This window comes from Bos indicus, chromosome 15, assembly GCF_029378745.1.
Source record: "Bos indicus isolate NIAB-ARS_2022 breed Sahiwal x Tharparkar chromosome 15, NIAB-ARS_B.indTharparkar_mat_pri_1.0, whole genome shotgun sequence".
NCBI lineage: Eukaryota > Metazoa > Chordata > Mammalia > Artiodactyla > Bovidae > Bos > Bos indicus.
Window position 1 is genome coordinate 39,730,977 of NC_091774.1, and position 17,700 is coordinate 39,748,676.

The 17,700-nt window shown below is 47.1% G+C and overlaps 1 protein-coding gene across 15 annotated transcripts in view; it reads right to left on the reverse strand.

The window, feature by feature from the left end:
- The window catches only part of BMAL1 (basic helix-loop-helix ARNT like 1), a 108,041-nt gene that overhangs the window by 52,202 nt on the left and 38,139 nt on the right, over positions 1-17,700 (reverse strand). For 4 of the 15 annotated variants that reach the window (XM_019975112.2, XM_070803637.1, XM_070803640.1 and 1 more), the window contains one exon: positions 15,118-15,261. The exons of the other annotated variants lie outside the window; for them this stretch is intronic. The gene's annotated coding sequence lies outside the window, so the exon portion shown is untranslated. The remainder of the gene's footprint in view (positions 1-15,117; positions 15,262-17,700) is intronic. 15 annotated transcript variants of the gene reach the window in all.

Below are 17,700 nucleotides of genomic sequence, written 5' to 3' on the forward strand. Positions count from 1 at the left end.
CCATGTACTGACTTTATTCTTTGCCACATGGAAACACCTGGCAACATGTTTGAGAACCACTGTCCAGAGTGGCAAGGCACTCACTGGGCAGGAAGACAGACTCTCTGCTTAGAGAAGAGTGTGCTCAGTAACCCGAAGGCCCAGCCTGAGTAACTCGGGGCCTGGCCTGCAGTGGCCCCAACTCCTCCCTTCCCACCATGGACTCCTCAGTCCCAGCACGTCACTGTCCTTCCCTCTCCATTTGGCTTTTTGTCTGTCTGTAAGTAACTCCCACTGCTTCTTCTGGCCTGTGATCTCTTCCCTCCCACTCACTCCTCTCTGTGCTGCCCGCTACAACCTCAACTGAAAATCACTGCCCTGCAGCGCTGCAAGAGGAGTCTACCCCAGAAGCTTCCACAGCCCCTCCTTCCTCAGAAAGCCTTCCTCTTTCCCCTCCCAGCCTCAGAAAGAACTAACACCCAGAGCCCACTCAGCCCAGGCATGCCCCGGGCATCGGTCCAGGGCAAGAAAGAGACACATGTTCCAGCTCCCATGCCAGCCCTCGTCCATAGATACTGGCCGCCCAGAGGGCTACACAAAGAAGGATCCTGAGGGTCAGAGAAAAAGACCACCATGATCTGCTGTCACCCTTCAACCTAGAGGTTGGAGGGCTGAGAACAGCAGCACTCACGCCCCTTCCCTCCACTGTCCCAGGATAGGGCAGAGCATCCCACAGAACTCAGACCATTCCCTTTGGAGTTCCCTTGAAATCTCTCCAGTGATCCACTCCCAGGCACTCCAAAACTGCAATATTTATATCCCCTCACTAGCACCCACGGATGCACCAAACTTCCCCTCCTGCAACACACAGCAAGTGTGCTGCACCTTTTTGCATCAGAAACTTCATAGCATCTATAAAGCTCTGCCCAAGTAGGTCAGAGAGCAACTGATTTTACCTTCGCCTTGGTATCCAAACACACAGATTCCAAAACTACCCCATTCTTAACCATCATCTCCTCCACTCACTAGCTGGTTTATTGTACATATAACTTGGTTCACTCACGCATATGATGATTATTCGACCAAATTGTCTGTCTGTCTGAGACTGTGAACCCTGAAGGGCAGAAATCAGATCTGTTTAACTCATTAGCTTCAAGCTCAGTAGAGCAGAGACCGTCAGAGAAAAGGGTAGAGACTGTGGCCTCAGGGCAGTTCTGCTGAGACTCGCCATGGGGCCCAAGTCACTGCTGTCTGAGCCTCAGCTTCCCCAACTACAATAAGATGTACTTGAACTAGAGGGTCTCTGAAGTCTCATCCAGTTCTGATGCTCCAGGAGGCCAAAAAGCACTGGAGTCACATTGTTTCATGACATACATGGGTAATAATTACTCAGGGTCGGCCTCAGCGAGATACCATGATATAGCTCCTCTGAGCATGGATCCACCATCACAATGAGTGAACAGCCCTACCGTGGATATTTAGTGTGGTGGAGTACAGGCTTGGATGGCTAAGTATGATGGACAATGAAGACTGATTTTTATTTCCCTTTGAGAACATAAGTACACTATCCTATATTTATATCCTCCATCTCCTAATTTAGACAGCGTAGAACTTCTGATCAGCACTCACTTGCCAATAACTTCCCTCTACATCTAAATGAAGAATAGGAGTCATATAAGTTCACAGATTGAATGGATGGTTGATTTACAAAGCCCTTAAAACGTGGCTGCAGGCCGATGCTGGCAACCCCATAATTAGATATGGCATACTCTGCGATGATGTATTTTTTTACTGTTTTTTAATAACTCAGTTCTCCTTCTGGGATGAGGGGAAAAATGGAATTTGTTAAAAATAAATTGAGATTTAGTGGCTTTTGAGCCGTCTGCTGCTTGTTGCTCACAATACTCTATAAATAAACGAAGCCCTGCCCTATAGTGCACTGTAAACACCCACAGACACGCGGAGCCAAATTCTTCCAATTATGACCCTGTGCCAGTTGCCAGGCTACTGCAAGGACCCACTTGAAAGGCGGCCATCTAGGCCATTTCCTGATTAAGCTGCCCAGGAGCAAGGCATCAAGGCCTGCTGCCTTGGCATCATATCTGGTCGCAAAGAATTGCTCAGTGTTCTTGAAATTAAACCTTTTCCTTGTGATCGAATTACCATTCAGAGGTAAGGGAAAAACTAACTACCCATCCGTCCATCCATCTGCCTGGGTCCTGCATGTGGTTAAGATCCTGGGCTATCACATGTTAGACTTAAATCATCAGCAGAAGTGTGTTTACAACGGTGTCTTTAATTGTACTGAGCAAATCAAGGTCAAACAAAAGTAGGTTAGCAATGAATGTGACAGGTGAGTCAGAGGCAGCCTGCCCTTCTGCTCAACAGCTTCCCTCGACAGTTTGGGTCACTGTTGCCCAAGATAGAGGCTGAACAGTCATTTAAAAATGCATACTACAGCACTTCCCTGGTGCTCCAGAGGCTGGGACTCTGTGCTTCCACCACAGGGGGAGTGGGTTCAGCCTCTGGTCAGGGAACTAAGATTCCACATACTATGCAGTGAAGCCAAAAAGTAAATTAAATATATTTTTAAAAATCAGTAATGTTTTTTAAAAAGGCATACTACACGCGAGAGGGGCGATGCGGTGGGCATAGGAGGTTGGGCTGATGGCCCTGTGGTCCAACATACAAGTTGGGGTGGCCCAGCTTTCACATGGCCTCCACAAGCCATTTAAAAACTGCATGCAGAGAATCGGGAGACTGCAGCATGAGAGCCTCCCAGAGAGAGAATCTGCAACCAGCAGCACTGGAACAAAGTGGGCTCTGGCTAGAAACAGATCACCCTCCCTTCCGACACAGCAGAGGCTCTTCATTCAGTGTCAGCTCCGCTGGGTGAGTGGAGAGCGGCACTTCTCAAGCTCGCCAAAAGGCCTTCTAAAGGCCCTGCAACAGAGCCCCAAGCTCAGGAATGGGGAGCCAGGTAAAGGAGAACCTGCATGTGATCACTGGTCAGATCTTCCAAACTTAAAATCAGGACCTACCCGTAGAGGGCAGAACTGTTCACACTGGGTGTCCTGGAAAACTTGGGGCCCGTGGGTCAAAGCACTGAGCCTCTCCTCCAGAGATGGCCCCAGGCATCCTTCCTAGGGCTCGCAAATCACCCGGGGTGGGGGGTTCTAGCTTCTTAATTTCTGAAATGGCCTTGAGTCTTTGTGTCGCCTCTGATTAGAATGTGTGCTTCACTGGAGCTGAGGCCCCCTCTGTCTCGTTATTAAGTGTTTCCAGAGCAACTAGAATGCTGACTGGTTTGGAGCGGGTGCTGAATAAAACAGTCACTGAGTCAAAGAATCCACGCCAAACCTCTGCAAAGCATCCTATGGACCGATCTCCCTGAATTCTTGCCGCAGTGTTAGGAGGTGGAACTCTTCTTTCTCCGGCACCAGGAGAAAACCAAGGCTGCAGAGAGCGTGTGCATTTTCCCAGGCCTGCGCATCTAATGAGCTGATGGAGCTGGAATTCCAAGCCAGGCGTGAAGAGTTCTAATCCTGGCTTTGAAGTGAGCATCTGTTGCTTTTATAATTTAAAAGAAGCAAAGAAGAAATACTTTAAAGAAAAAAACTACACATCAGAAAAAGCTTTCTGGCAAATGATCTAATATATGATGAATTCAGTTCCTGCGCCCGAAATCCAAGTCCCACTTCTAACTGCAGAGGGCACTGGCGTTGTGGCCTGAGCAGGAGGAAAGATTCTGGGGCTTCCATTAAGGAAGGTTTGTTCCTGTTTTTCCGGAGGACCCGAAGAATGATCAGGGAGGGGAGCAGCCACCAGGAGCCACACCTGCAGTCTCCACTACTGCTAGAAATGGCAGGCCTGTTCCACGCTTCTCTGGAAAGGCTCCAAGGACAGGCCGACAAGCAAGTCAAAAGACTGAAGATTTAAGGTGCTTGGTAAGGTAAATCAGACCCCCACCTTGAAAACTGGAATGAAGAAAGGGGAAGAAGCATACTTTTTAAGACTGAAATTTTAAAAATGAAGTTTAAAAGTAGAGATTTACATTTACCTGAATCTAGACCACTAACCCCTACTGAAGCTAGGCTTATGCACCATTATCATCTATATATCATGATAAATGGAGAAGGAAACAGCAACCCGCTTCAGTATTCTTGCCTGGGAAATCCCATGGACAGAGGAGCCTGGTGGGCTACAGACCTCGGGGTCGCAAAAGAGTTGGACATGACTTAGCAACTAAACAACAACAAAATTACCATTAAATTCCTATTAGTCTGATGTGTGCATGTGCTAAGTCCCTTCAGTTGTGTCCGACTCTGCGACTCCACAGATTGTAGCTCACAGGCTCCTCTGTCCATGGAATTCTTCAGGCAAGAATACTGGAGTGGGTTGCCATTCTCTTCTCCAGGTAATCTTGCCGACCCAGGGATTGAACCCACGTCTCCTGCATTGGCAAGCAGGTTCTTTACCACTAGCACCACCTGGGAAGCCCATTAGTCTGATTTTGGGGGCCAAAAAAAACCTCTCCAGTTGGTCTGCTAGGTGCAGGTTATGGCTTGAATTTATGCGCAAACCAGCAGGTCAGTCTCACCAAAATGACTAGGTCAGTTCTAAGGCGTGGATACATTTCTCAAATATGGGAAAGAAGTGAAAATGGCAAACCATATCAGTAAAACAGGTATTTCCAAGTGCTACCAGGATGGCCCAACAGCCTTTGAGTACAAATAGCCTAGAGACACAGAACAGCCTACGAGTATGTGCATTAACCTTCTGAGTCTGAATTTCTCAGCCAGGATCCCTGGGTGGGCTGTGGGGAAAATGTTGGCCTTATCATGGCATTTTTTCTGGAGAGAGGCTTCATAAATGTCACCAGATTCACAAAGTAATCAGTGACCCCAAAAGATAAGGACACCCACCAGCCTTTTCTGCTGCCACACCTGTTTTCTCTGGATAGTCCTACTGATATAAACAACCACACAAGAACCCCCCTCAACTTCCCAGCTTTCACAGCAGACAACACGACACTGACGGTCAAGGAAAACCATCTAAGCTCTTTGCTGAACAGTACAGCCACTGGGGATGCCCAGTCAATGACTGAAAAGAGGTCACTGGCTGGAAGAGACTGAGGGTCTGCTGAGCCCTGGCTTGAGCCTACTGTCCTGCTGCTGCTGCTGCTAAGTCGCTTCAGTCATGTCCGACTCTTTGCAACCCCAAGGACTGCAGCCTACCAGGCTCCTCCGTCCATGGGATTTTCCAGGCAAGAGTACTGGAGTGGGTTGCCATTGCCTTCTCCGGAGCCTACTGTCCAGATGGGAACAAATGGGACAATCAAGAAGACCAAGAGAGCAAACTTACAGACCAGAGAGTCTCAGGCAAAATGAACTTGAGAGTGTGTGACATGGGGAAGAACGTGGGCTCTAGAGCCAGGCAGGGTTAGGTTCAAATCCTGGCTCCATCTACATACTAGTCCTGTAGCCTTGGGATGGAGATGAAGGCAACGATGGTACTGATGCTGAAAGCAGTATCTACAATGAGCTGTTATTTACTGACAGCACAAAGTCCAGCATTTAGTAAGCAAGTACTTATATCTTCTGAAATAATATATGTAATCTTAGCAACACTGTGAACAATTTCCATATTACCTTCACTTCACAGGGACAGCAAACAGGATTAGGAACTTTGGACCAAGGCTTAAGAGCCTGGAATGATTTACTCCCCCTTAAGGGACAGAGTAGGGACACCTCAGCAAGATGGCTAAGAATGTGTTTCTAGATTTGGGAAAAAGAAGGTTAAAAAGATTAAGTAGCATTCCGAAGGTCCACAGCTAAGTGGGATTCAAACCCGGGTCTATTTGACTCTCAGCCCAGACTCTTAACAACTAAACTTCACTGCACAGCCAAGCCTCAGCTTCCACATCTGTGAAAAGCACAATAATACTCACCCCTGCAAGGTAAGAATCTGCTGCAATGCAGGAGACCCAGGTTTGATCCCTGGGTTGGGAAGATCCCTTGGAGAAGGGAATGGCTACCCACTCCAGTATTCTTGTCTGGAGAATTCCATGGACAGAGGAGCCTGGCGGGCTACAGTCCATGGGGTCACGAAGAGTTGGACACAACTGAGCAACTAACACTTCACTGCAGGATAAAGATTAGACAGAATGCACGTGAAAGGCTTAACACAGTACCTGGCATGCAGGAAGCTCTATAGTGCAGCTATTAAAGTCATTCCCGGACCTTTGGAAGAGAGGAGAAGACGTGGGAGGTGGCATCTGGCCACACAGATGGGACAGCATTTCACTTCACAGGATTAGGAACTCTGGACCAAAGCTTAAGAGCCTGGGATGACCTAGTCCCCCTTAGGGACAGAGAGGGGACACCTCAGCAAGATGGGTAAGGATCTGTGCACTCAGAGATGAAAGGCTTTGCATTGAAACTTGCGGTGGACTGGGGATTTGGGGAGAAAGAAATAATTCAAGCTTAAAAAGACAGTCTCAAAAGACAGTGCCAGAGAGGACGGCTCTGCCTGGTCTAGGAATGTGGGTCCACTGTTTATCTGACTCCCTGATAACCTGGACACCCAAGAGAGGACAAGAGTTCCTGGGCGTGTTTGTCATAAGGGAGATGCTGAGCCCCTAAGTTATCAGTAACCCCCACCTGGAACTTGAGCAGAGCCTAGGCATTCTTAATGAAAAAGAGAATTTGTTAGTGTGAGCCTCCTTTGGAGTTAAATATAAAGAAATGTACCCATTGCAAGAAAGAATCAACCACTTATTGTGGCTTGTAATGTGTAACATCAACCCATCAGCAGAAAGAAGTATTAGACTTACTGACACCGTCACTGACTTACTGACAACTTTCTTAGTGAAAGACTCAACAGGGAGTTTGGAGCAGCAGAGTCTCTCCTCCGAGAGATAACTGCACGGCAGGGGACATGCACCCGGGGGCTGACATCTACCTAGGGAGGAAAACTTTATGGAGTGTCACCAGCCTCCCGCCCAGGCCAGCTCGTGCCCTCCCATTTGTCTTTTAAAAGGATTGCTATACCAAGTTATTCTGGTAAGAACCAAAGATACTCAAAGGTCTTCACCACCTGTCCTCGGTCCCCTCTTTCCCTCTCCAGAGCGCTCCGTAGGCCTCAGCATCAATTTCCTGGACCATTTTAACTGCCTCTCACTAGTTCTGCTGCCTCCTCCTCCAGTCCAGCCTCCACACTGCCACCAGCTGGCTTTCTAAATAAAAGCGCTGACCACGTCACTCACCTCCTGAAAGACGTCTACTAGATTCACACTGCCCACGGAATAAACGCCAAAGTCTTAACTTGCATTTGTTCATTCATTCATTTTTTTGGATTACCGACCTAATGTGTGATGATCACCTACTGTGTGCCAGGCTCTGTTTGAGAGCCTGGAGATAGGGTGGTGAATGAGAGAAATAAGACAAGGGCTCATCCTCATGGATGTACATTTCTGTGTGTGTGTGTGTGTGTGTGTGTGTGTGCGCACGCATGCTCAGTCAGGTTCGACTCTTTGCGACCCCATGGACTGTAACCTGTCAGGCTCCTCTGTCCATGGAATTCTCCAGGCAAGAATACTGGAGTGGGTTGCCATTTCCTACTCCAAGGGATCTTCCCAACCTAGGGATCGAACCTGCATCTCCTACATTGGCAGGTGGATTTTTTTTTTTTTAACCACTGTGCCACCTGGGAAGCCCAAAGGTATAAGACAAATGATAAAGAAGACAGAAAAATATATAATGTAAAGCCAGTGCTACTGAAGAAAAAGAAAGCAGAGTAAGAGGAAAAAAATGATGGTGTAAAGGGTAGGACAGGACAGGGCCTTTTAAACAGAGGAAAGACCATGCAACGCTGGGGGTAATCCAGGCAGAGAAGAGCTGTGCAAGGGCCTTGAGGCAAGAAAGGATGACAGAAAGGAGATAGGGGCTGGAATGAAGTGAGCAAGGCTGAGAGTGCTAAGAGATGAAACCAGGGAAGTAGGAGGGGCAGGCAGGACAGGGCAGGGAGTTCAGATTCTATTTCAAGATGCTAAGAAGCCACAGAGTGTTTTGAGCAAGGAAGTGATACAATATTATTTACTTTTTAAAAGGTCATTCTGCCTGATTGTGTGGAAGGCTGGTGGCAGTAGGGACAGAGTAGAAGCTGGGAGACCAGCTGGGAGACCAGCTGGGAGATGGGAGCCCTCTGGACTTGGGTAGGGAGGTGTGGTGGTTTTCAAGATATACTGTGATGGAACAGCTGGCAATTCTGCAGACAAAGTGAGGGGTGAGGGAAGGAGCAGAGTCAAAGATGACACCCACGTGTGGGGCCCAAGTAACCAGGTAAATGGTGGGGCCACATAACATGGGGAAGACTGGGGAGGAGCTGGGTTAGGTTTCTGCATAAGACTTCTGTTTAGTTCTATTGCTTCTGGGGTGCCCATCACACGTCAAAGGGTGGATGCTGCGTGGGCAGTGAGTGTGTGGGTTTTGGGCTTGGGGGAAAGGTCCCGAAAGGTTGTCAGCGTGCAGATGACTCGCAGGACGTGGCCACTCAGGTCCTGCACCCCTTGGCCCTGGCTCCAGACAGACACCCAGTGTCGCCTCCCCCAGGGCTCTGTCTGGACTTGTGCAGCGTGGACTCCCCCTCACTTCTAAAGATCTGCTCTTGTCTGCTGGGTGCCCAGGAGAGGCCACTGGGTCCTCTTCTCCCACAGCACCCTAGGACATGCCTAGGTGACAGCACAGCTCGTGTGTCATACTCTCTGCACCTTTCCCCTGGGAGCTCAAGGGCAGCATCTGTGAGTCGGTCCCTCTCCATGTCCCACCCCTCATCTGAAGCCTGGGCACAGCGAACACTGGCTAAATGAATGGCATCCTCCTCTCTGCAGAGAGATGCAAAAGAAATGATAATACATACAGGCAACTGACTCACGCTGCAGCTGCTGTCTGCAGGGCAGACGGGCAAGAAAGGAAGGCGCCGCCACGGAAACAGCAGCAGAGCTCAATGGGCTGTTCCCTTCCTTTGAGGAGTTTCTCAGCCACACAAATGAGCTTCAAGAAATCCGGGAGGTGAGAATCTCAGGGTGCTGGAGGTGTGATAAGCACTGCACCTAGGGAAGGTGTTTTGGGTTTCCGCTGCAGAAACACTGCCAAGTCCCCAAAGCACTTGGGAGGCGGAGCCAGAGGGAAGGAAACTGCCCCCTTTCCCATGGACTCCCATCATCCAGACAGTGAGCCTGGAAGTGGGTTCTACTTGCATTCCTTTACAGATGCAGACAACTGAGAGTCAGAGGGGTTAGTGGGTGGGCCTAAGGTCACACAGCTGGGCAGATTCACACTCCCTTCCTGAAACCGAGACCTGGGTCCCTTCTGGCACATTACACAGGCCCACTGCATAACAGGAGCTCCTATGGCAGTGGGCAGGATAGCTGGGGAGCACCTGAGCCCTGGATCACGCTGGGGAAATACAGCTGTAGAGAGAGGATGAGGGGTACCCATGGTTACCAGGGAGTCCCCAGCAGGACGAAGCTGGAGCCTCATCCTCAGACATGCAGGCCGGGCCCTGGGAGCACTGTGCATGCACCCTGTTATCATTCCTTAACCGGAAGAGACAGAGCAAGAAAGAAAGTTTAAGCCAAACCTAGCTTCTTATAAGCAGCTCAGAAATAAAAGCGAGAGAAGTGGGAAATTGTGGTTTTCGTCAATTACTGCTGTTGCGTGATTCTGAGAGTCCGGTAGTAGGTAGGAAGCTGTGTGAGGAGACTTGGCACCACACCAAGTGGGTTACAAAACCAGCAGCACAAAATCAGGGCAAGACCCTGGGCCAGGCAGCAGAGAATGATGGGAAAGACTCCAGAGCAGAAATATGGCTTCATACTTGCGAGATGTCAGTATATTAACCTCTCTAAGCCTCGGCTTCCTCATCTACGAAAAAGATCCAACAGTCCTTGTTCCACTACGTCGTTCTGGCTACTAGATGGGATGGCACAAGCCCCTGTGTACAGGTGTGATGCAGAACATATCGAATAACTGGTAGTTTGTTCACTGCTGAGAAAGCAAAAGAATCTGCTTATAGTATAGAAAAAATGGAAAAAAAAACTATACCAAAGCTCTTATAAAAACTTAACAGGGAAAAAAAACTTAGAGTGAAATGGCATCTACTAAATGGCATCTCTGAGGATCTACTAAAGCATACAAAAACTTGTTAAGAAATTGTTAGCAGCTGAGGGCCTTAATTGTCCGGAGCTGTGGTGTTGGAGAAGACTCTTGAGAGTCCCTTGGACTGCAAGGAGATCCAACTAATCCATCCTAAAGGAGATCAGTCCTGGGTGTTCTTTGGAAGGAATGATGCTAAAGCTGAAACTCCAGTACTTTGGCCACCTCATGAGAAGAGTTGACTCATTGGAAAAGACTCTGATGCTGGGAGGGATTGGGGGCTGGAGGAGAAGGGGACGACAGAGGATGAGATGGCTGGATGGCATCACCGACTCTATGGACATGAGTTTGAGTGAACTCTGGGAGTTGGTGATGGACATGGAGGCCTGGCGTGCTGCGATTCATGGGGTCACAAAGAGCCGGACACGACCGAGGGACTGAACTGAACTGAGGACCTTAACATATGGTAGGAAGAAGAGGCAGAATGGGAGGAGAAAGGAAAGAAATGGAAAAGAGAGTGGATGAATTTGAATATTTCAGTGTATTAGTAAGAGTCAAAAGAAGTTAACATATATACATTTAAAAATGCAACTTTATTACTAATGAATAAAACTGCCTATTAATTTTGTATGTTCTTTCAAACTCCTATAAAACCTTCAGTACCCCAGTTGCTTGATGACTTCTTTGACCCCCTTCTACCCACTTCCACCTGGAGTTTAATTACTCTTTCCTCTGTTAATTGATTCTTATCACTGCACAAATTACACCATCTCTGCTCACTGGGCTCCCCTACCAAATAGTGAGCTTCTGAGGGTATACACTCTTCATGATTCATCTTGGGGCTCATGTGGTGGCCTTGTCCTGGCCCCAGGATCCCCAGCTAGCAGCTACCAGTACGGAGCATCTCCTGAGAAGAACCTTCTTTCTATAGCAGGAAAATTTGATAGAGGACTCACATTTACAAAGTGTTGAACATCTTAGAGGTACATTTCAAATCTTAATTCATGTATTTCTCAAAATGTCCTTATGAGAATCATTTTCCGTATCTTGTAGAAGAGGATACTGAGGCTCAGAGAGGTAAGATCAGCAGTCAAAGGTTCTCACTGCTAGTAATAAACGTAATGGGGCCAGGATTTGAACCAACTCCAGATCCCTGTTTCCACTAGACCAGATGACCTGGCATGGATTTCATGTGGCTGACAGCATCCTGGAAGGATATGCAGGGTGGGGGCTTTCCTGGTGGTTCAGATGGTAAAGAAGCTGGAGGGTTTGATCCCTAGGTTAGGAAGATACCCTGTAGGAGGAAATGGCAACCCACACCAGTATTCTTGCCTGGAGAATTCCATGGACAGATAAGCCTGGCATGCTACAGTCCACAGGGTCACTACAGTTCATGGGGTCACAAAGGGTTGGACATGACTGAGCAACTTTCATCAAATACTTTTCATCAAATACTTTCATCAAATTTACCTTCAGGTTCACAACTGAGGTTAGGGCTAAAGAACTTTGGCCAATACAGGGTAACCTGTTAGCAAGAGCCAGACAACAGGTCAGACAGGCAGAGAGGAGGCCTCTGGAGAAGATGGAATTTAAAATTTCACATGCCCAAAAGTGACCACAGGAAGTTGGGGAATGTCACTTCCCTTTCTTGTCTCCACCCCCAGCTCAGTAAAGGAAACTTCCATGGTGTCCTACAGGCAAAAAGCTGCCTATCAGCCTCACAGGCTCCAACCATAGTTGGAGTCAGAAGACCTGGTCCAAGGTATTGACCCTCAGTGGCTGTGTGACACTCACTAAGTCAAACCTTTGAGGCTAAGTGTCTCCAGATGTAAATGAGGGGTGAGGGGAGTGTCTGCTTCGCAGGGAGATCATGTGGACACCATGAGAAAATACAGGTGGGAAGGACCTATCCATGTGAAATGGCACTATATTTCAGGAGAGGGTGGCTGGAACACCTTGGATACCTCAAGACATCACCTGCCATCTCACCATGCCAAGGCCTGGCACTCCTGTTTAAATGCTGACATGACCTTTGCCCTGAGGGCTCAGACCCTAATAGAAAAGACAAGGCAGGCCTAGTGGAGCACCAGAAAAGGAAGCCGCGACTTTTCTCCCAAAGGCTCCCTGGGACAACTAAAATCCTCATGCAAGTATTTAACAATTAAACTGATAACAACAGTTGGGGGACATTTTTGTCATCTTGTAGGATGATAACTGTGACCAAAATCAAGGTATGTAAATCATTTAATTAAATCTATAGATGTATATTTTGAATGCTTTTCTAAGACAAATGTGTAATTTTGATGGCATATTTGTGAGTTTTTAAAGTTTACTTTGCTCAGGCATGGTGAAGCAAAAACTGGATTACTGGAGCCAAAATTGGATACTCTTGAAAGGACTGTGACTTAGTACAGCTTTTTTGGAGGGCAATTAGACACTACTGATTCAGTTTGTAAATGGCAAACTACTTAAGCCAAATGTCCTCCTTTCAGGTGTCTATGTGCAGGAGAATCTCACGCAGAAGTTCACAGGTGGGCGTAACAATTTCCACATCAGCAGTGATTGTAATGGTAAAAAACCAGCAGCAAACAGTGTCTACCCATACAAGGGTGATTGAAAAAGTTTCAAAGGTACCCATATCATGGATTACAACTATTATACCCAGTAAGGTACATTTATCTGTACATGTCAACTTGAAAAGAAAACCATAATAACTGACAGGTGGCTAAAAAAAAAAAAAAAAGGAAAACTGTAGGCATAGACAGAGTCCATTTCTATGAAAGTAAAAACATGTATATTGGGCATGAGGGCAAAGGGAATACAAGGGGATACAAAGGGGTTAAGGGGATATAAAAGGGTTAAGGGGATACAAGCAAATGAAGAAGTCCAGGACTATATCCAACAAAGCCTCAAGAGTGCCAATCCTGAGGGAAGGTGGGGAGGGCAGGTGTCGCGGAAGACTTGTGTCCTGTATGTTAGACACTTCAGGGTTGTCCAAATTTCTTATAAATGTATGCTTTCTCATGATAACAAAAACCAAAGAATGTTGATGCTCATAGAATAATAATAACTTTAAAATTGCTTGCAAGGACTCCCATTAAGTAAACACTCTGGGGTCCAGCACCCCGCTCCTGCATGTGGCCCCCAGATCTGTGCGCACTCACTAGCTGGAAGAGGGTGAGGGCCTGCCTGAGAAAAACTGACGGATAAGGATGATCTCCACAACTAAGAATCTCCAGCTTCTCACATCTTTCAATAAGGATTCTGCTAAATTACAACTATTTCAATGAGATGAACTCAACATTCAAAAAACAAAGACCATGGCATCTGGTCCCATCACTTCATCGCAAATAGATTAGGAAACGATGGAAACAGTGACAGACTTTATTTTCTTGGGCTCCAAAATCACTGCAGACAGTGACTGCAGCCATGAAATTAAAAAATGCTTGCTCCTTGGAAGAAAAGTTATGATAAACCTAGGCCACATATTAAAAAGCAGAGACATCACTTTGCCAACAAAGGTCCATATAATCAAAGCTATGGTTTTTCCAGTAGTTGTGTACAAATGTGAGAATTGGACCATAAAGAAAGCTGAGTGATGAAGAATTGATGCCTTCAAACTGTGGTGTTGGAGAAGACTCTTGAGAGTCCCTTGAAGTGCAAGGAGATCAAATCAGTCCATCCTAAGAGAAATCAACCCTGAATATTCATTGGAAAGGCTGAAGCTGAAGATCCAATACTTTGGCCACTTGAGGCAAAGAGCTGACTCATTGGAAAAGACCCTGATGCTGGGAAAGACTGAAGGCAGGAGAAGGGGACGACAGAGGATGAGATTTGGATGGCATCACCAACTCAATGGACATGAGTTTGAGAAAACTCCAGGAAACGGTGAAGGACAGAGAAACCTAGCATGCTGCCATCCATGGGATTGCAAAGAGTTGGATATGACTGAGCAAATGAACAACAACAATGAGATGACCAATAAAAAGGACTAAGTATCTTTAATTGTTCAAATTTGCAACATCATAAGTTACTGAATTAAAGCAGGTAACTTGTGTTCAACCTCCCTTAAATAGAAGCAATCAAAATTTATATCCGGCCTTAGCCAACATTTTACATTGACTTATAAGTCTTGCTAAAGACTTCTTAAAAATTATTAAGGACGGAAATCCACAGGAGGATAGAGGTGACTGTACTAAACCCAAAAGAGTCTAAATAAAACACTGAAGCTACTTGGCTTATCACAAAAATGACAGCTTAGCAAGTGAAACAATCTTCCTCTCTACGGTCAAAGTTGCTGGTGAAAATAATTCTCAGTTGATGCACCATGTCTAAGAGGTGTTGGTTACATTTAGCGCAGACTACAGATTCAGTTACCTACAGGCCATGTATAGGAGCAGGGGCTGGGCGGGGCTGGGCAGCTGGAGAAACAGGTCCTTGTAAGAGGGACGGCCTTCTTCATCAATGCCATGAGGGTAGATGGACCCAGTGCTGCTAGATCTTCGGATTTTCACGAAGATCTAGAAATCCAGATTTCTAGATAACACCTCTCAATTTTTAAATGTTACTCACTAATATAAAGGTTTTAAAACATTGTGAGCACTTAACAAAATACATCTGCAGGCCAAAAGCAGCCAGTGAGTAGAAAATTTTCAACCTCTGTCTACATGTTTAATTTTTAATCAATTTTATTTTTGGAAGGATGAGTGGAGGCAGTGAAATGGTATGGGATGGAGATAAACACCAGAGAGGCAAACCTGTTAAGAAAATATTCCTAACACACTTGAGAAAACAATGGTAGCTTTCTACACCTAATGCTGAATAAATTGCTTCCATTTCTTCAGCTATATTAGGTACAAAGCTCAAAGAGTGCGTATTTCTCAAGCAACTTCTCAGGAATTTGTCCTAAGCAAATGCCCACAATTTACTGTCAATGAATTTTACAAAAACTTAACTGTACCACTACATATTAAATGCTTACCATAAAGATTTAAAATCAGATGAGCAACCACAGAATCGCTCCTCTGTGCCAGGTGCTATTCAGACATTTGGCACCTGGCATCACCAATGTAGGTCACACAGCCTCTGGGCAAGATTCCAGTGAAAGCCTGTCTGACAAATCTCCCTCCAAAACAAAACAAAAAAAAACAAAAACAACAAAGAACTTAGAGTCAACATCATAAAACTGTGCTCAGCCATTTTTTTCCAAAGTCAAAACGATAAAAGAGATATTTGTGTTAATAATAACATCCGTAATAATAATAACATGCTAATAATAATATCTGCACACAGTTTGCAATTCACAAAGTGCTTTTCCTACACTACCACTTCATTTACTCCTCACAACCTTTAATGGTGCATTTTAGACTCCATATGTTGTCCAAAGTTACTTTTTTAAAACAACAGTAAAATGATAACAGATACTCAGCATTTTCTACATACCGTGTACCGTGCTAAGCATGTTTTCATCTCACCCTCACAAGAACCTCACAGAGGTGATTAGTATGGTCATTGTCCCATTTTACAGGTGAGAAAACTGAGGTTTAAAGAGCACGGGTCCCCACCACTAACAGGCACAGAGTCAACACTGTGAGGCACGTCTGCCTCACACCAGCATGCTGAGTGCCCCAGAGGCCATTTCCCTGTGAGCTGACTTCTGTTTGTTGCCAGTACATCTGGAAGCCGCAGCCAAGTCCTCCTGTTCCCCATCCCCACCCTACCCATGCCCACTTTCCCAACTTGGTCAGAAGCCACTTTTAATTTTTATGTCTCCCACTCAAAACCAGCATGAGACACAAGGAGCTCAGCCAGCCTGCTCCTGGAGAGCCCTGGAGGCCTGGTGAGGTGCCCTGGGAGACCAGCCTTCCCTGCTGCCAGCCAATGCCTGGTGCCTTGCTAGCCTGCTGGGGTCTAGGTGGGGCTTTCACATCCCTGTCGCCTGAGTGGGGTCTGGGAAGGGGGTCCTGATAGTCATAACAACCCCATGAGGGAAAGGGGAGGTGACTTTGGCTAGAGGGAGGAGGAGAAAATCTATTTAGCCAACAGCTCTGTTGTATCTGTTATTCAGAGCCCCACATCAGACCCCTGAGACAGTGAGGCATGGTCTCTAATGTGCACAAAGATAAATTATACAAGCAAAAGCATCAAGCAAGAAACACACACACACACACATAGTCACCAGCATAGGCACCCACACACACTTGGAATCACGGAGCAGCTGCTTGTAGGGCAGTAACTCTTGTCCTCTTATCCCCTCTGTGGCCCCCTCCGTCCTGACTGTACAAGATGCTACCTGCCACAGAGGCCGCACCAGGGATGGTCCCAAGTGGCTGCAGAAGGGCGAGGAGGCAGGCGCACAGGTCAGGATGGCCCATGGCGGTCAGCGCCATCCCAAGTGTGCGCAGGTAGGTCCAGAGGAGCAAAGGAAGGGCGAGGGTTCTGTCCTAGGGGTAGAAGAGGGTCCACTTTCTTATACAAGGATGAAGGTGGGTTCACAAGGTGGAAGAAAGATGAAGGGACAGACCCTGCCAGGAACAGATGCCTCCTTAGCACCACTGACTAGGACATGGAAACAGGAGGGACAGTGTGGGCTAAACTGTAGGACCCCAGGGAGTTCACGCTCACAGCCCAGACTCCTGGGATGCAAGGGGCAAGGAGATCCAGCAGGTGAGTGGCTACCTGGGCAGGCAGGCTGTTGGTCAACTCTGTGCTGAGCTCCTGCCTGGAAGTCGGGGCTTAACAGGCTGCCCAGTGAGTGAACACAACTTTTATTCATCTATAACCAAACACATACATGTGAAATGGTCTCTGGGATGAGGGCTGAGAATGAGTAGGAGGATGGGCTGCCGAACGCTTGGAGAAGAACGGGCGGGAGCGAAGACCCAGTCAGGCTCCTGGGTGCAAACCCTGCTCTCATGCCTCCAACTGATCTGGACCTCTGGTCCTCTGAAAGGTATCTGCAATAATAATGCTAACCCTGACCTCAGCACACACTACTGAGGCTCTAATATTAAGTGGTTACCCTCTTGGCACTTTGATAGTGCCTGCCCTGTGGTGAGCAATCAACGAGCAGCATAAAGGGATCACAGTAATGGTGATGATAAGACCCAGGTTCCTTATCGAGGATGGCAGGGAAGGTTTCCTAAGAAGAAATGAATCAGCTGATATAAGACGGGTAAATGGGCATGAACCAGGCAAGGCAGAAGGAAAATGCATTCCATGCTGAGGGAACAGCTTCTGGGAAGTCCCTGAAAGGGAAAGCAGCAGCAGCATCAGCGTTTCCAGGAGAGGAAAGCAGCCCAAGCGCCTGCTGGAGCACTCTGGTCAGTAGGACACTTCTGGGAGGAGGAAGACTGCTTCTTCAAGGAAGCCTTCCCAGATTACTTTATGTTCCCAAAGAGAAACTGCATTCTCAGCATAATTTCCTGGTTCTGTGGCAGAACTAGAAGTGAAGGAGAGGCAAGAGCATGAAGTTGAAAGCCCCACAGGAGAACATGAGAAGGTAGCAGCTAGCACTGAGGTGTACTGCAGGAGCTCCCAGGGTGGGGGGACACAGACGTGGACC